Source organism: Hippocampus comes, unplaced genomic scaffold, assembly GCF_001891065.2.
Source record: "Hippocampus comes isolate QL1 unplaced genomic scaffold, H_comes_QL1_v1.1 scaffold158, whole genome shotgun sequence".
NCBI classification, from domain to species: Eukaryota; Metazoa; Chordata; class Actinopteri; order Syngnathiformes; family Syngnathidae; genus Hippocampus; species Hippocampus comes.
Genome location: NW_017805548.1, coordinates 2,933,157 through 2,949,002, shown reverse-complemented (window position 1 = coordinate 2,949,002; position 15,846 = coordinate 2,933,157). Strand labels below are relative to the sequence as shown.

The window sequence follows — 15,846 nt, the reverse complement described above, 5'->3', positions numbered from 1 at the left end:
GTTTTCCAAGGTAGTTGAACATCCCTAAGACGCGCTTCAACTCCTGCACGTTCTGTGGCTGCGGAAGCTCACGGATTGCCGTGACTTTATCCGGGTCAGGCTTGACACCAAACCTGTTGATCACATGACCGTGGAAGCGGATCTGGTTCTGTCGGAACACACACTTCTCTCTGTTTAACTTCAAGCCGGCTGACTCTATCCTCTCCAACACCTTGTCGAGACGCTGGTCGTGCTGCTCCGGGGTGTCCCCATGGACCAGAATATCATCCATGTAGACGGCCACGCCTTCGAGGCCATTCAGAGTCTCAGCCATTTTCCTTTGGAAAATCTCTGGGGCGCTCGTGATCCCAAAAGGTAGGCGTTTGAAAGCGTACCTCCCAAATGGTGTTATAAATGTGGTAAGCTTGCTGGAGGATTCTGACGAAAGCCTGAGGCCGCATCTAACGATGTGAATACGGTGGCGCCGCTCAGCTCTGCAGTGATATCCTCTGCTGCAGGAAGGACGTACCTCTCTTTCCTCACAGCTTCATTCAGCCGCTTCAAGTCCACGCAAATGCGCACTTTTCCATTTTTTCTCGGAACGGGCACCATTGGCGCACACCAGTCCGTAGGATCTGTCACTGGTTCTATAATGCCGTTCTCCTCCATGCGCTGGATTTCCTTCTTCACTTTTTTCATTAGGGGTAGAGGTACTCTCCGTGCCGTATGCACTGCGTACGGTTGAGCATTCTCTTTCAACAGGATCTTAACTGGTTCTGTTTAAAGAGTTCCATGCTCCCCAAACGCGTCGCGAACTTCTTCAATGCGCTTCACCAAGCCCATTGTTGTAGCTGTGTCTCTGCTCAGCAGATTGTTCACATTCTGGCCACGGATGACGTACACTGGGAAGGAGTAGAGGTTATCTTTGTACTTTGTGGTGGCTCGAAACTTCCCCAGACAGTCCAACTGACCACCAGGGCTGCACAGTGTGACATTAGGATGCTCTAATTTCTTCTTGGGGGTCAAACTAGTGAACGTCTCTTCACACATTATGTTTGTATCAGCATCCGTGTCGATTTTGAATCTGACCGGTGTTTCCCCTATCACAAACTGTACAGTCCACTGGTCATCATTTTTAATGGATTTTGTGACTGCCCCCAGGAAATATGGTACCTCTGAAACATTTTCTGAAACATTTTCTGTCACTTCTCTGACTGATTTAGTGTGGCATCTTGACTCCCAGTGACCCACTTTATGACATTTGTTGCATGTTGATTTCAAGGCTGGGCATTTTTCCTGTTCCTTGTGTTTAGGTTTGCCGCACCTTCCACATTTTGGTTCTCCTTGCTCTCCACTTGCTCTCTTTTCTGGCTTCCACTTGGGTTTTCCTCTGGCTGCTGTTTTTTTCCGTGCTATCACCTGCACTGCAGCGAATGTCCCCCCCTGTTGGTGGACTTGGAGCGCAACCTCCTCGGACTGACGTATGGTCTGAACAGTTTGGGCTAAAGTCAGATCAGCCATCAGCTGCAACTTGCGTGATAAATCCTTATCCAAAATGCCCACAACTATGCGGTCACGGATGTGTTCATCTCTGTTTACGCCGAAGTCACAGTGTTCTGACAGTTCATATAGGGCTCTGATGAACATTTCCGCCTTTTCACCGGGCCGCTGCGTTCGTTGGTGAAAGCAGGCGCGCTCGTGAATCACGTTCCTCTTGGGATAGAAGTACTCGTCGTATTTTCCCAACACAACATCAAACGTCTTCTTATCGTCCTCGGATATCGTGAAAGATCGAAAAATGTTCTCCGCTTCGGGCCCCATGGCGTAAATCAGCGAACTGACCTGGACCTTGCCGTCCTCTTTGTTGAGTCTGGTCGCGGCCCTGGCGTGGCTGGCGTGCACTCGACGACGGCAGCTACATAACACTCCACCTCTGAGTGAGTGTCAGTCTCCTCTTCCAGGCACGGTAGTGGACTCCGTGAAAGGGTGTCGGCCACTGTCAGCGTTCTTCCCGGGGCGTACTCAGCTGTTGACTTGAACCTCATTAGTCTCATAAGTAGTCTCTGACATCGTATTGGAACATTGTCGAGGTCCTTCTTGTTCATGAGCGGCACGAGTGGTTTGTGGTCGGTGACCAACTTGAAGTCATCAAGGCCACACAGATACTTCCCAAATCGCTCACAGGCCCAGACGCTTGCCAGACATTCTTTTTCAATCTGGGCGTATCGAGTCTCAGCCTCAGACAGTCGTCGTGAACAGTACGCCACCGGCTGCCAACACCCGTCATGCAGCTGCAGCAGCACTCCACCAATGCCATAGCTGCTGGCATCAGCAGAGACGGCAGTGGGTCGGTTCACGTCGTAAAACTTCAGGACTGGAGAGGTTGACAGGATATCTTTCATGCGCTGGAATGCTTCCTGCTGAGCGTGGTCCCAAGTCCAGGCTGTCTTGGATTTCAACAGTTCATATAGTGGCTGGGCCACTGTCGACAGGTTGGGAATGTATTTTCCAAGGTAGTTGAACATCCCTAAGACGCGCTTCAACTCCTGCACGTTCTGTGGCTGCGGAAGCTCACGGATTGCCGTGACTTTATCCGGGTCAGGCTTGACACCAAACCTGTTGATCACATGACCGAGGAAGCGGATCTGGTTCTGTCGGAACACACACTTCTCTCTGTTTAACTTCAAGCCGGCTGACTCTATCCTCTCCAACACCTTGTCGAGACGCTGGTCGTGCTGCTCCGGGGTGTCCCCATGGACCAGAATATCATCCATGTAGACGGCCACGCCTTCGAGGCCATTCAGTCTCAGCCATTTTCCTTTGGAAAATCTCTGGGGCGCTTGTGATCCCAAAAGGTAGGCGTTTGAAGGCGTACCTCCCAAATGGTGTTATGAAAGTGGTAAGCTTGCTGCTTTCTGGACTTAGAGGGATCTGCCAAAACCCTGAGGCCGCATCTAACGATGTGAATACGGTGGCACCGCTCAGCTCTGCAGTGATATCCTCTGCTGTAGGAAGGACATACCTCTCTCTCCTCACAGCTTCATTCAGCCGCTTCAAGTCCACGCAAATGCGCACTTTTCCATTTTTTCTCGAAACGGGCACCATTGGCGCACACCAGTCCGTAGGCTCTGTCACTGGTTCTATTATGCCGTTCTCCTCCATGCGCTGGATTTCCTCTTTCACTTTCTTCATGAGGGGTAGGGGTACTCTCCGTGCCGTATGCACTGCGTACGGTTGAGCATTCTCTTTCAACAGGATCTTAACTGGTTCTGTCTTCAGAGTTCCATGCTGCCCGAACGCGTCGCGAACTTCTTCGATGCGCTTCACCAAGCCCATTGCTGTAGCTGTGTCTCTGCTCAGCAGATTGTTCGCATTCTGGCCACGGATGACGTACACTGGGAAGGAGTAGAGGTTATCTTTGTATTTTGTGGTGGCTCGAAACTTCCCCAGACAGTCCAACTGACCGCCAGGGCTGCACAGTGTTACATTAGGATGCTCTAATATCTTCTTAGGGGTCAAACTAGTGAATGTCTCTTCACACATTATGTTTGTATCGGCACCCGTGTCGATTTTGAATCTGACCGGTGTTTCCCCTATCACTAACTGTACAGTCCACTGTTCATCATTTTTGCTGGATTTCGTGACTGCCCCCAGGAAATATGGTACCTCTGAAACACTATCTGGAACATTTTCTGTCACTTCTCTGACTGATTTAGTGTGGCATCTTGACTCCCAGTGACCCACTTTATGACATTTGTTGCATGTTGATTTCAAGGCTGGGCATTTTTCCTGTTTCTTGTGTTTAGGTTTGCCGCACCTTCCACATTTTGGTTCTCCTTGCTCTCCACTTGTTCTCTTTTTGGCTTCCACTTGGGTTTTCCTCTACCTGCTGTTTTTTTTCCCTTGCTATCTCCTGCACTGCAGCGAATGCCCCCCCCCCCCCGCTGGTGGACTTGGAGCACAACCTCCTCGGACTGATGTACGGTCTGAACAGTTTGGGCTAAAGTAAGATCAGCCATTAGCTGCTACTTGCGTGATAAATCCTTATCTGAAATGCCCAGCACCTTCCACATTTTGGTTCTCCTTGCTCTCCACTTGCTCTCTTTTTGGCTTCCACTTGGGTTTTCCTCTGCCTGCTGTTTTTTCCCTTGCTATCTCCTGCACTTGGTGAAAGCAGGCGCACTCGTGAATCACGTTCCTCTTGGGATAGAAGTACTCGTCGTATTTTCCCAACACAACATCAAATGTCTTCTTATCGTCCTCGGATATCGTGAAAAATCGAAAAATGTTCTCCGCTTCAGGCCCCATGGCGTAAATCAGCGAACTGGCCTCGACCTCGCTGTCCTCTTTGTTGAGTTTGGTCGCGACGCAGAAGCGCTGGAAGCACTGCCTCCAATCTGCCCATTCATTCGGTCGGTCGAAGGGAAAACTCTCCGGCGGATTAAACTTGGCCATTTTTTTAGAAGGGATGCGCCCGTCCGGAATTTCTGACACCCCGTAATAATAGTCAGCAGGCAAGGTTCACGTTTTGTGTGGTTTTTAATAGCAATGCGGCAGAGCAGTAAGACATGCGGTGCGCTCACTCGAACAGTTACTTCTTGGAACTCCCCCTTATAGGCGGGACCTGTCAATCAACTGAAGTATGACATATCACAATACAAACTTTTATAAAACACTACTCATATAATAATAACCTTTTATATGACAATGTGGTCACGGAAATGGGTATGGGTGAAGAAAGAGGCCACAGAATTTTTAATGTATTGAAATTTGTTGAGATTTTACGGTTTTCCATATAGGATGAGGTTGCAGTAATCAATACAAGATGAAATAAAGGCATGGGTATAATTTTCAGATCCAGGGAAAGAGAGCGAGGGTTGATTGTGGGCAATATTCTTGAGATGCTAAAAATCTGTTTTTGTCACTTCTTTACTATGTTGGAAGAAGGTGAGATTGATGTCCATGATAACTCCAAGGTTTTAGGCAGTGGGGTGAAAAGAGAGGTGAAAGTTTAGAGTTGGTGAGGTGAGGGATTTGGGACCTATTATTATCATGTCAGACTTGGTACAGTTAAGCTTGAGAAAGTTACTTTGCATCCAGGAGCTAATATCAGTAGGGCAGTTAGAGAGAGTGGAGTGGATTTGGCACATGTGTAGATTTGAATGTCATCGAGGTAAAAATGAAATTGGAGGCCATGGCGATGGATAATGCCAGGTTCCAGTTTAATATGGATAGAATAGGATCCCAAAACCGTAGACAAGGATTAGTAATTACAAAAGTTCTCTTATCGAAAAATGCAATACTGACAAAGTACGACAAAGGTCGCTGGAGGGAATGCCCCTCACTCACGCAGGCACTGAAACAAGAAAAAAACAAATGGACCCAGGGCTGAGACCAAAACCATGACATAATCTGACCGAAGGAGAGGCTGTACAGGAGGAACAGGAGAGGACCCAGTACCGAAACCTGAGGGATTCTTGGGACAGGGGACAATCGAGATGTAGCAGTTGTGTTAGCTCTCCGAAAGGAATGACGTTAGCCATGTGAGGGTGTCACCCGTGATGTGGATAAAAGATTTGAGACGGTTACGCAGAATGGCATGGTTAATTGTATTGAAAGTGGTGGAGAGGTCTAGAATGATGAGGATGGAGAATAGGCCAGAGTCAGAGGAGAGGAGGAGATCATTGGTGACTCTGAGAAGAACAGTTTTGGTACTATGGTGGGGACGGAGCCGGATTTAAATTGCTCATAAAGTGTCTTGTTGGTGATTGTTGGGAGTCTTGATTTGGGAGGTACATTCAAGGATCTTAGAAAGAAAGGGGAGTTTTGATATCGGTCAATGTTTATGAAACCAAAACACAAATCCACATACAGTGGTACCTCTACTTACAAACGTCTCTTCATACGAAATGTTCAAGTTACGGAACGTCTTAACAGGAAAATATTGCCTCATGTTACGAAAGAAATTTCAACATACGAAAGGTAAAAATACAGTATGGTTTGCGACTTGCAGCTCTGAGTTTCCTGAATGCAACATACTTGTAGCTGCTCTGCCATTGGCTACTTACTACCTAGCATCTTACTGGCATCCCATTGGCTAAGACGGACCTCTACCGTTTGTGTCTATGTGTGTAGATAGATAAATAGATAGATATGTGTCTATGCAGCATCCTCGTCATTTGTCCCTCGGCCCATGAAGCTTTCGGGTAGTTTTACGTAAATGTGAATTACCCAGAAAAAATGTTCACCCGTCCGGCAATCGCTCACTATGCTGACGTTTGCCAGCTGCGTGGACATTTTCAAAGGACTGTTAAAGGCAAGCGTCCTTGGTTTTGTAAAGAACTGCTGTTCTTTACAAAACGGCAGTCAAAAATCACTCATGAGAGAACATGAACTAAAGAGGGCAAAAAACGATGAAGACGCAGTTAAAAGTTAATTGATCATGTTTATTTACATTTATGTCTGAATTAGTGGGGGGGCTTGGAACGGATAAGGGCATTTACATGGATTAGGGCATTTACTTGGAAAACATGTCTTTACTTACAAAATTTTGGAGTGACAATTTTTTTTCCCAGAACCAATTAATTTCGTAAGTAGAGGTACCACTGTACCAGGTGCCATAGGTGTGTATAGGCATGACATTAGCAGCTTCCATGTCCGCTGGCCATGCTGTTGAGCGCTAGACACTATTAGCCTGTATTAAAGAACAGCTTGCAGCCCCGCCCCGATCAGCACATGTAGCTGCTAATGAGTGCTGGCCCTCGAATTTCCGTGACCCCTTGAAACTGCAGGGTTTGCGACACTGCCTGGCTTTGGCATCACATCCGGTGTGGTAGAAACACAAACTGTCGTCACATTGACGATGGGTTGTCACTGCGACAATCATGTTTGTAGTGTCCTCCAGTGACTGTTGGTGATTGGCAAAGAAAACCGTCTGCCTCCTCAGCAAGCTTTTTTGAGGAAGAGAGGGGGGAAATGGCTCATGTGGTGTGCGCTGCATCTGGAAGCTGCCGCATGAATATGTGGGTGAACAGAAATGAGTGATCAGTTGAGTCTAGCGCAATTCAGACGGTTTGCCATCCAGAAGGACAGCAGGTGGTCTGCCTGATCTAATTTGAACAATTCAGAGAGTCTCAAAAGATATGACTTGAGTGCATCAAACCTGTCGATAGATGGTGGAGCCTCCAGAAGTGCTATTGCTCTGGCTGTCATCGAGGCATAAAACGATGCCACTACATGGAAATATTTTGTAACATCAAGTTGACCGCTGTCGATGCTTCCTTTGAAAATTTTTGTTCACATCGGGGTCACCAATGAGATGAGGAGACAAGGCAAGTCATGTCTTGTTTACTCTTCACACAAAACTGAACTGTTTTGCAGAAAATGTTAAAAAATCGTGTTCAATTCCCAGGGATGACTTGTAGTTTAGATTTTAAATAAATATGTTTTTTGTCATACAAATATTTGTACATTTCTGACACATCTTGAACAACAACAATACATTGACATCCAACAGGTACTTTTAAAATGATTTCATGACTGTGTTGCATAGCATTAGATTCATTATTTCACACATTTCGGAAAAGTGTAGGCAAAGTGTTGGGAAGCCAAAGTATCTTTTTAAACTGTGGCCTCTCTTAAGCCAAACAGGGTGATTAAGGACATTTTTTAACTTTCTACTTTGCCGTAAAGCAAATCACGGCCCAGTTACTTATGTTGATATTGGAATGACAAAATAGGAGCAAACCGAGGACACCCGAAATGAATCTTCAGATTTGTCTGCATGGCTGAACAATCTTGAATTGAACTGGCAAGAAAATGAAGCAACAAATGTTCTAATATCTTTAGAAATGAACAAATACAAAATCGAATGACAAACCAGAAATGCAAATGAATTATATATATCAGGATGTATTGTCTTAGCCTGCACTAAAAAATAGCATCAACATTGACAGCAAACTGTTGATGCTGCTAGAATATTTAACATAAACAGGGTAAGAGCAGTAAATGGTAAACTATCTGAACTGCACTTTGGAGGAGCGTGAAACTGAACATTGTGGCACAGGCTCCTACACAGCTGTCAGATGGCTCAGTTTATGAATAGTGGTACAATGAGTTCAGGACTCGAGAGCAGAAATTCAAGTGTTTTGCAAAAAGAAAGATAAATCCCAGCCTCCCAGAGCTCTCAAATAAAGGCTGACTTGCAAAAAGAACAAGGCAAAGGACTTTTTGCACAGGGAATATAAAGCCTTGTGAAGGGATTTTAAAGTTGTAGTTCCTTACAAAGCAGGGAAACATCTACGTGTCAAAATTGGAAATGCCTCAATTATCGGCTGATCACTTTAGTTGGTACTTAGCTATGTTTGGGAACTTTACATTATGTGTTTTCCAGGGGGAAAAAGACTTCTAAATAGTGAAGAGTGAAATGCATTTTCAGTAATTTATAAATATTGCCTTTCCTACATGCTGCTCCCAAAGATGTTAATTTGAAAAAAAAATCACCTGTGGTGATAACTGACTGGCATTAGTAATTTAAGTCAGTACCACTGCAGAAGTGTATTATTCTCTGAAAGAGAATAATTTTCTAAATATCAGAAGGTATGATCAGTTGCTGGTTTTCTTTGGATTTCTCTCCATATTTTTTTCAAACATTTTCAATATTAAAATTTAGATACCAGTCCTTTGTCAAGAATGATCACCTGACAGCAATTAATACCCTTCCGTTATATGTCCCTGTCTTTTTCACTTTTTAGTTTTGAAAGTGCTTGGTGGTCCACTGCTCTTCAACTGCTAGACCATGTTTAAGTTGGTAAGTTAAAACAACCTCCAAGAGAATCCATCTCTGTACTTGTGTCTATTCTTACTCCCAATAATTTTCAATGTCTGTTATTCACCATGCAATGTATAGTGCTGTTTATTTCTATTGGTTTTCTCTCAAATTGTCCCATTATTAATGGAAAAGATTAGAGTCAATTTTGTCTTGATTAGACTATTATTCTCAGTTGCATTTAAAAAAAAAAATCTATGTACTCTGCAATTTGAACCAGTGCAGGGAAGAAGTGATTGTGACAAAAGAAGAGCATAAAACAATGAGGGGAGAAGGAAAATTAACATACGAATGAATTGCCAATTTCTGGTTTTGTCAAGTGTGGCAGGCAGCTCTTGAAAAAAATCTGTTTCCGCTGAAGCACTCTGAGAGCTGCTTTGGCGTATTGTAGCGCATCGTGCATAAAGCTTGAATGAATGAGGGTGGTTGGTTGGAGTTGAACAGAGCATGACTTATCACTTTACTTTTTACATTGGTACAATTCAGAATATTTTGACCACCCACGAGTTGACTGTACTGCTGTTGCATTGTACGGTAATGTAGCTGTCCAACATCAAGACAAATGTCTGCATGATGTTTACTGAAAGCAGCAGCACACATCAGTTATTTTGCCTGGGAAGACCAAAATATAAAAATAATGCAAGTCCATGATTTAATTTCTAGTTTTGTAACAAGGTACATGTGGTTATCGGAGGTATTGCCTGCATTTGAGTGTCATCACATTTTCTCTATGCAAGATACACATTGTGACTTTTCACACAGTATATTAAGTGCTATATATTCTGCCCTCAAGCCCTCTGCGACGCTCGGCAAAGATAGTGAATGATTGCTCACGTCAGGGCTTGTCACACGTTGAAGTTCGCAAACGTTTGCCAAATGTCCACCAGACTTTCGCCAAGAGTTTTGGTGATTTTGCTTTTCGCAAGGAAATTTTTAACATGTTCAAAATTCACTTGCGACAAGAAAAGGTTTTCTTATCTTATCTTATCTTATCTTATCTTAAAAGTACGCCAAGGCAGGATCCAATGACGATTGTAGGACATGCATTGAGAGAGCGAGAGAGAGACAGGCAACTGGCCCAGATGTCCGTGGCATGGACAAGCGACTGCCGCAGCAGTCCTCGTGGACCAGTCTGACATAGTCAAATGAATAGTGCAATGGTCCATACAGCTATAACATGGACACATGACTGGCACTGCGGTTCGTGTTGCTCAGTCATGACTTGGGACAGGCAACTGGCCAGGCAGTCGATATAGCCATGACGTGGACAAGTGACGGGTGCCACGATCAGACCTACCCAGTTCTGGCATGGACGTGCGACTGGCATGGCAAGCCTGGCCAAGCTGCTGTGAAATTGGACAGGCAACTGATGCGGCAGACTAGGTGGACCAGTCGGTAAATGGCCAGCCGACAGGTGATCCAGGCCGCCCAGTCAGGACATGGTTCAGCGACTGAGCCATGAGCAGTCGATAAGCTGGTATGAGCGCCAGAATAGTAATGGGGGCAGTGAGCTGCCCTGTCACAGTAACAGGGACTTTGAGCTGCCTCAGTTCAGGACCATGGGCTGTGAGCTGCTGCAGCACAGAAATTGTGTCTGCATTTGCCTCTTCAGCCTGTCACTGGACAGCTTGGTCAGCAGGCTGAGGGTAATGACAAGCAGACAGATGGCGTGTAAGGCACTGGCATGTAGGGCAATGCTGTGCACCTTCCACTGGGTCCTTTGGTCTGTATTTGTTTTTTGTGCATTCTCAGGATTAGGTTTTCATGGTAGTGGTGGTTAAAGGTCAAGGACCCAAGCGGGGGGAATCAGGGAGTCAAGGCAAGAGTGCAGAATGTATCTCGAAGGATCCATTTTCAAAACTCAAAAAGTACAATAAGGCACACGAAATAATCAACACACGTCATTAACAAAGTCCAAAAATGAAACAAGATACATTGTAACAAACACAGATAATAGACTCAGCCCGACAGAAAACATAAACTTCGGAAACATGATGTATGACAACAATGCACAGACTAAATGAAAGCGGGAAACAAAACACACACACACACACACACACACACACACACACACACACACACACACACACAGAAAGCATGGAGCAATGAGGTCCACTGGAACAAAACATGAGTGGCTCAATGAAGTTGATTGGGAGACACTGATTGAGGCACAGGGCTGATGAGAACATCTTTCGATGGAAACCCAAGCATAAGACAAGACATGAATGAACAAAAGACACAGGAAAATGACAATATGAAACAAAATCAAAATCTAATCTCAACAAAGTCAACAAAAACACAAGTGACATTGTAAGATATTAATATGCAATTGTATTCATTGTCGTGTTTGTTGGTATGAACTGTTGTGATTATACAAAACTAAGACCTGTTTGTAATATTGTGACTAGTTCATCAACTAATTGACGTTGTTAAAATATTAAACAGAGCTCTTATTATTGGCTGGATTTTGTGTAGTGTTAAACAGTATGAGATGAGTAAGTCATTTTCAATCAAAAATGAAAAAATAACTCCCAAATTGAGGCAGGAAATGTGTAAAAGGTTAACTCCTAGCATGTGAACTCCAGGAAGACCACAGATCAAGATCCTTTGTATTGTATACAATTTTACCTCTGCATTTAACCCATCACAGATGTGAACACTGCAAAAACATTCCATTTGTGACACACACAAGAGCAGTAGGCAGCTTTACAGCCCCCAGGGAGCAATTCAAGTCAGGTGCCTTAATAAAGGATACCTCCATTGTGAGTTCCAAGGGTAAATTGATCCTGGAGCCCCCTCAGTCATGGGCCACATTCTTAACCACTCATCCAAAGATGCCAGCACAGGGGTTGAATTCACAGATCTCCAGCTGCGACATTGGGCCTCATTCATGAACCATTCTTAAGAATGAATTAGCTCTAAGTCCCACTTTTATAGAAGAATGTGATTTCCCCCATGTGTTCATAAGAACTCACCATAGAATACCGATGATCGACCAGAAATGTTTTGGGGTATTTTCTGTGGTTCTACTACCCTAGGATTTGAAACTCACAGACTCATGCATGCAGAGATACACAGACACACTGACACAAAGACATACTCAGTAAGAGTGTGACTAATGCAACTGTGCACGGGAGTAGTTGGGGGGCGTCGGTGCATTGCTCAAAGGCAGCTCGGCGGTGCTCTTGAAGACATCAAGTATCTTTCGAGCAACTACAAGTCTAAACTTTTCTTCATCCATAATGGTCGATATTTTTGTTTTGTTTTTTTTAATCTATGGCGTGTCTTTTCTTTTTGTGTCCAGATTGCATTGGATGGGTAGTTCTTCGGAAATTGTTCCTCACAAATAAACATAATCTCAACATTTTTAGTGCATTGAAAATATATTGCATATTCTATAAAATAGTGATGTCACCATAAAAAAAAACCTACACAAGTGATGTCACCTGACATCTTTCTATAGGTAATAAAACCAAGTGACATATTCAATAGACCTGGTAGCAGTACAAGGTAAACAGACCCACTGGTCCCTCGTTGCTGATGGCACCAAGTCAGGGTCCTGACTTTTGAGCTGACTCACCACCAATTCTCCTTTCTGACAGCAAGCAGAGAAATCTAATTCTGACTCTTGGCCTGATAAGATCATCAACACTGAATAGCTAATAATGTGGATGTTTTTCAGAAAACTTAATATAGTAGATGTATACAGACCCTCTTCAAGCTCTGGAACTACTACTTGGAATATTGTGAATTTCAACTGCAAAAAAATGAATGGCAAAGAAATCAGTGAGCTCTTAAGGGGTGTTCACACGGCAACATTTGCTCTGGTGCTACGCCGGTGCTGCGCCAGTAGAGCGTTCACACGTGTACAGTTACACCGGTGTAGCCCCTGAAAACAACTTACTCCGGAGCAAAATTAACCCACCTCAGGGAGGTGGTTTAAAAATTTGCTCCGGAGCAAATGCTCGTTTGCGGGGCAGCACCGATGTAAAATGGTACGTGTGAACGCTACAATTTGCTCCAGAGCAAATGCTCATTTGCGGGAGGGGGGAGTAGCCTCGCTACGCATGAGAAGAGTTGATTAGATACGGCGAGAATGCATTGCTTCCGTGCTCTGTTGTACTTCCGTCATGTGTATGTTTAATAACGACGCAAGACATGATGGCTGGCAATAACAGTAGCAAGCGGCACCTTGCCTCATGGGTTACCCATAGAATTTATTTTGTGATTTCCTCTCTTGATTTTCTGTTTGGCGCATTATATGTTTCCTTTTCTGAGTGTCATTGAAGTCATCGTTGATTTACGTTTTCGGGGGGCGGTCACTGTTTTGAACGCCTCTCGAGCAGAAGGCACGGAGACTGAGAAGGAGAAGGACGTGCCTGTACAGCAGTTGCTTGAGTTGTATGTTTTAAAAAGAACCAATACGACAGCTCTTTTTGTTTCCTATTGTTTTGCTCCGCTGCAGAAACTGCCGTGTGACCGCAAGTGGGGCTGCACCGGCGCTACGCCGGAGTTAACATGCTCAGCGGCTTTGTACGTGTGACCGCTCCACAAAATTTTTCTGCGGTGTAAGATATATCGCAACAAAATACATCGGTGCAGCACCGGAGCAAATGTGTGCCGTGTGAACACCCCTTTACTGTTGTGGGCCCAGTTTTATTGCTTCATGCTCCAGCGGAATAAGCCCCCCCTCCCCTGAACCCAGCTGTGCAGCACTCACACCTTACTATCTTTGTGCACCATCATACAATACTACTCAAAACTGAATAACTGCAGCTGTTCTGACTTTTTTGACTCATTATGTTTATGTTTATTTCTAATGTGCAAGGTGGCTGTTATCAGTTACAGCTAACAGGCGGAATGCTTGTATTGAATCTAAGATGAGTTCATGACCTTATACATAAGCAATCTTTCTGAGTTGTGTCCGGTATCTTGCAGCTGTGTTAGCGCCATGGAAGTCTGTTGCTCTTGAAGATCTGTGAACTTATGTGTGTACCATGTGTGCTCAACTGTACAAACTGTGACTGTGAGTGTTCCATGGCAAGGACAATTTTGGCCCTCATGCTGGTAATAGGGATCCAAGGATGCTTGGCCAAGATTAATTAGGTCCTGATTGCCCCTACAAGTGTAATGTTACATTGATGTGATGAGGGGTAAGGGATAGTTAAAAAAAAAAAAAAAAGAGAAAAAATCTCAATCAACTGATTTTTTTTTTGTTTCAAAAATGTCCCTTGTTATTGTTAAAAAAATGTTTGACTTGACTTACCCTTTAACAAGCTGTAAGTTACTTTGACGTTGCATGTTGAGGTGTTTTACAGATGAAGATGTATAAATATGTTTTGTTGTTTTAAAAAATATATTGTTTTCAAAGGGCATGAGAAAATAGGAAAATTGAATGCCAATTTGTAAAAGTGATGTGTTTTACAAAGTTATGTCAATAACATAATGAGAAAAAAACATGATTTAAATAAGTATCAGTCACTGCTACGAGATTAAGGAATTATCTCACCGATTAGGCTGCCATTTGTGCTATTTCCATGAACGGAATTAACCTCCCATAATCCTCATTTGACATTTTCACCAGATGGACTTGAATAGAATGAAAATGCGTTTGCATACAAGACCACTCAGTCCCCTGACTCCTCACATTCCAATTTTACAGGTGATGTTTTTATCTTTCTGTCTCAGACAACAAATTAAACGTGATAAAATGTAGAAAGGTTAAATAGTCCTTTCAGAACAAATGTGAAATACCACAACACGTGTGTCGTGTGTGTGTTTGTTCGTGAGGTTGCATCAAGTGGACAGGAGGAGGGGCTCCTTCTCCGACAAATACATAAATAAATAAATAAAAAAGGTTCAACATCACTACTTAATCTGGTGACTGGCGGTTGTGTTGGCTGCTAAATGCTATCTTGGTTAACATTTCAACAGCTGGAAACAATTCAGTCCACTCCGAAGATACTCCCAACTTCCTTGTTCCCACTCCTCTAAACGTGTTCCTTTTTTTGTGGAGGAGCTTGGGCTTGACTTTGACTGCCTCCCAGATGACCAAGCTTCTCACCCTATTTCTAAGTGAGAGCCCATACACACACAAAACAAATTTCGGACTCTCATTCTTTTGGCCGTGACATAAGTGAGAGTAGGAACGAAGTTTGACCAGTAAATCAAGAGCTTCACCTTTCGGCACAGCTCGTTCTTTCCTTCTTCAACATTACAGACCGCATCACAGCAGATGCGCCACCAATCCGACTGTCGATTTCCCTCTCCATCCCGCTCTCAATCATGAAACGATCCCAAGATACTTGAACTCCTCCACTTGGGGTAGTATCTCCTCCCCGACACAGAGAGGGCACAACACCTTTCTCCAGCTGAGGACCATGGATTCAGATTTTGAGGTGCTGATTTTCATCCCAATCATTTTCATCCCAATCACATGGACATTGAGGAGAGTGCCTTCCCTTGGTGGATTGGTGGTTATTTTTTAAGAATGGAAACTGTATTATGAGTTCCACCTTCAGAGGCATCACACTCCCCTGCCTCTCTGGTCAGGTCTATTCAGGGATGTTGAAGAGCTGGGTCCATTGGCTAGTTGAATCTCAGATTCAGGATGAACAGTGTGGAACAGTGTACCAGCTTGACACCCTTGACAGAGTCCAATCTTCATGGGTTTTGTGGAGAGGGTGTTCAACCGTTTCGCTCAGGGAGTACGGTGGGAGAACATGTAAAATCCGGCCAGAACTGGAATCGAACCCTGCACCTCTGCACCATGAGGCCAACGTGCTAATCAGTCAACCACTGTGCCGCCTCATATATATATATATATTAGGGTGGTCCACATTTTCATGGCAAAAAAAAAAGTTTGTCGGATTCGTCGGGCCAGGTCAGAATTCTTGTCGATACTATGGTACAAGGTTCTGTGCAAAATTTCATTCCGATCTGATGATATTTTCCCGTCCCGCAAAGCGGCCAAAGTTTCCACCATAACAACTGGTCTCAATAGGGTGAACATGTGTATTTTAACCGTGTATTTTGCCATG

At 44.2% G+C, this 15,846-nt stretch overlaps 1 protein-coding gene across 6 annotated transcripts in view; it reads left to right on the top strand.

Moving 5' to 3' along the window:
• Positions 1 to 15,846, top strand: part of tenm3 (teneurin transmembrane protein 3) — a 329,661-nt gene that overhangs the window by 14,377 nt on the left and 299,438 nt on the right. For all 6 annotated transcript variants that reach the window (XM_019879750.1, XM_019879749.1, XM_019879748.1 and 3 more), the window contains exon 2: positions 8,733 to 8,788. The gene's annotated coding sequence lies outside the window, so the exon portion shown is untranslated. The remainder of the gene's footprint in view (positions 1 to 8,732; positions 8,789 to 15,846) is intronic.